This window comes from Solanum lycopersicum, chromosome 7 (genome assembly GCF_036512215.1).
Source record: "Solanum lycopersicum chromosome 7, SLM_r2.1".
NCBI lineage: Eukaryota > Viridiplantae > Streptophyta > Magnoliopsida > Solanales > Solanaceae > Solanum > Solanum lycopersicum.
In genome coordinates this window covers 68635909-68639966 of record NC_090806.1, presented here as the reverse complement: position 1 = coordinate 68639966, position 4058 = coordinate 68635909, and the positions used below count along the sequence as shown (strand labels likewise).

The following is a 4058-nucleotide window of genomic DNA, read 5'->3' as shown; positions in this document are numbered from 1 at the left end:
TTCCATGATTAATTACGTCGATTGCAATGGTACTCTTTAAACATGTGTCTCTCACCACAAATCTAGAATTTCTACTTATAATGAAATTTCGAATTATTCACAATATATACCACTTCATTATATATTTTTAAAAATTAAAATATATACCTATAATATGTTCACATACGTTTATTCTGAATTCACCGACTCTAGAATTTAAATTTGAGTATTGCTTGTGACAAGACAAGTGTGGATAGATATGTCGCCGAAAACTTGGGCTTTTTCATTGCTCCAATATGCCATATGAATCAATTATTCTTAACTTTGTTTCCTCTTTGTATTTTTGCCTTTCACTTTCATTGATGGACAGATTGTGACTACTATACCCTTCTAAATTATTTATTTTTAATTATTTCTGTTTTGACAATATTTGTGCTTTCTTTTCCTCTTACGAATGACTCAAATTATTTTCTCATAAATTTTAATATCAAATTATTAATTCAAAATCAAATGTCATAACAATACTTTGATTAACTATAACCTGTAGCAAACTGTTTCCATTCGCCTCTTTCTCTAGTTTTCTCGCTCGCAAGTCTCTCTCGCCTCTCTCGCTTTTATATAAACATAAATGTATAAAATACGTTTGTGTTGGTATAAAGTGAGAGAAAATCATATGCATACATATATTTTCATTTCCCACTTCAAGATCTTGTTCGCCTCTCTCACTTTTTACAAACACAAATGTACACATTGCGTTTGTGTTTCAATAGAGTGAGAGAAAATTGTACATACAAATACAAATACATATATTTTCTCTGTCCAGTTTTCTTTTGTCTTTCTTTTCTCGCTTTACACAAACACATATTTTACAATGGATTCCTTAATATATATATATATGTATAGCGAAATATACATATTAATAGTCATATCAAACCTAACACAATTATTCAAATTTTAGCTACAACACAAATATAATTTTTATATTTACTATATGAGAATAATATTGCGTAATATTGTTTACATTATTCTTGTCAGATTTGCAACGAACTTGGAAATTTCATTAAAATATATTTCTATATATATATATATTTATATATAAATATAGTTTTTTAATATATGTACTTCGTACAATTTTTTAACAATAAATATATATTTGACTGTCTTGTGTTATATGTTATTATGTTATTGTAAAATTACATCGAATATATCACTATCAACGGTGAATGAGGGTTCTCATTTTATTTTTGTCTTTGGTTTATTTGAGGGATTTTAGTGGTGTGGGTCGAAGAGCTGTTGTTTTATCCTCTTACTGTAGTATTGTCGGTCAAGTGCTCCAAATATAAGGGACACTGTTCATGCATTATTACTGTTGACACTGAAAAATGAAACAAAAAAAAATATTACAATAAAATAAAGCTAAGGGGCTGTCTAATTATTCTGTTACTCTATAGTATTTATAATTATAATAATAATTACAGCTGTCAGCCTTACAAGTTTCCACTTTCTCAAAAGGGAAAGTTTTTACATTTGGAGGAAACAAAGTTACTGAATGCAGTCAATTATTCTTTTCAACTTTTTTTCTTTTTCATTATATTCATGTGGAGTTCATACAGTATAATATGCACATATTTACCATAAAAAGATTAAAAAGTTCAATAGTAAAGATGTAGAATCTAGTTTGGGATAATAATATTTAGAGGAAATTACATAACAAGCAAACATGTAAATTCACTACGAAATTTGTGAGCAATGCTATATTATCTATGCGACGTGAAATTTTTTTGTTGTTTAGTTGAAAATTTTTATACAATCTTAAGTTTTTTCGATTCTAGTGTTATTCTACCTAAGAGATGAAAATAATCCAAAGTTTTTATGGACATAAGAAAAGATATGATATCCAGCGTATCAAACGATCCTAATAGTTATTTTTGGGGAGTTAGGGAAATTTATTTGGTCAAGCTTTGCCACCAAAATCAGGTTTGACAAGATGAAAAATAAATTATCTCTATTTTAGTATTTTTTTTAAAAAAAAAAGGCTAGCAAATCACAATTTACTGTTTTAATATTATCGAACAAACTTCTAAAAAATGATAAACAAAATATGAATAATTGCTCTCAAAAAGTTTAATTTTTTTTGAAAAAAAACTTAGTAACGAAAAATCTCCTTTGAAAGATAAAGATTTTGAAAGGTTACTAAAGAGGTTGTTAGATTGTAATTATGATTATAAATAATAACAAGTATCAAAATGTCAATAGATAATTAATCAAAAGCTTAATAGAGGGGTCCTAAACACCGAAAAAAAAAACCTTTGTAAGAAAGTTTTCCTAAATAGGAAAGAAATAATTAATATAATGAATAATTATAATAGAGTTTTTGTGGGTGGGGGACGTTATAATGGTTATGGACTAGGTTTAGTTGAAGGGCATAGTAGGTTAAATAAAAAATTAATAAAAATTATAGCACTATGGAGGACCTTGATTGTGGCCATAAAATCACATGCTAGCATCAATAAAATGAGTTTGTCCCTCACTTTTGGAGGTTAGGATTAGAAGGGGAAATATTATATATCATATTATATTGTTGGTGTTGAATTCAAGTCCCCTAATATTGTTCAATTATTATTGCCTAGCTAGCATATAGGAGAGGATGCACTTTTTTTTTTTGGATATTTATAAAAGAGTTCGAAGCAGATATAGAGAATCATAATATCTTTGTATATCAATGTACATATTAATCATCTACTAAATATAGGTCCAATGGTAAATCATTTAGTATAGGTTAACTTGAGATACAAGAATTTGAATGAGGTCGAGAAACTTTAACTATTTTGGGAAGTTAAATAAACGCTTTTGAACAAAATTTAATTTAATTTTTCAGATTCGAACCTGAATATGTTATTTAGAATGTATTAATTTGGTTAGAGGATAAACATTAATTTAAAGCACAAAACATGACAAGATAGATTAGAAAGTTGGAATACTTTTTATATATTTTTTTTCTTTCTCTAATGTTGAAATAATAATAATAGTTAGTGGTACGTACTAATTATATATTATTATTATTATTAAGAATAAAGAAGATGACACTAGTTATGATTCCCAAAGCATTGAAAGGTCCATCCTTAATCACAAAGGTTAGATTCCCCACTTTCCATAGTAAAATCTTGTTTATGCTCCCTAATCTAAACACAAATAGTAAACTAGTGATGAAGACAATAGGTGTTTAAACTTTAAAGTCCAATCCAAATTGATTGGTTCATGGAGATTAAACCTTTTAGCCCATCCTTTCTTGTCCCCTCTTTAGCCCAACAAATTGGGCCCATTTGTTAAACAAACACACTTGACCACCAAAAGTACTCTAAAAAGTATCCAACTTTTTTAATTTTTTAACAAAATTTATCATGGAAAAAAGTGAAAGACTTGAATTGAAAATATAGAAAGGAAAAAGGGGGCAAATACTTGTGCTCACTTATTATTATTAATAATTAACTATGGTTTTAAAGAGAGTTGGTTTAGGGTAGAGATTAAGATTTAGCAAATGGTAATGTGGGGAACATATTCATGCAGAAATTGAATTGTAAGCTAAACTACAAGTCTACAAGAGAGTAAAGTACTCAATTAAACAGAGTTAAATAAGTGGTTAACAACCAACCCGATATAATTTTGTACGTAAATTTTATTCCTATCTTTCAAAGACAGATATACAATTTTTGATAGACCCTTTGACATCTATAATTACGCTTTAGTTTTTAATGATGTGGATTGACAAAAAATTTGGAACATTTCTCGAGTTATCCATGTCATCCTTACACATGGGTCATCACAATCTTTTTCATATCGTTCAAATTTTATCAGATCTCCTTGAAAGGATAAGTCATATATACAATTAGCGTAAGAAAATTTCATCTGAGGTGAATAAAAGAACCTTATCGACCCGACATTGTGGAGTTCGATTCGACCCTTGTTTGAAACGAAGAATCTTTTTTCTTTTTCATATTATAAAGGACTTATATGTAGATATATTTTAAGTGATCTGATAATATATACCAACAAATTAATATTAGGCAAGACATAGGTAG

The 4058-nt window shown here is 27.9% G+C and overlaps 1 non-coding gene across 1 annotated transcript; it reads right to left on the bottom strand.

The window, feature by feature from the left end:
* Positions 1 to 3747: 3747 nt before the first annotated feature.
* Positions 3748 to 3850, bottom strand: LOC112939987 (U6 spliceosomal RNA). Its single transcript, XR_003247599.1, has one exon. It is a non-coding gene; the product is annotated as a U6 spliceosomal RNA (small nuclear RNA).
* Between the last annotated feature and the right edge of the window lie 208 nt (positions 3851 to 4058).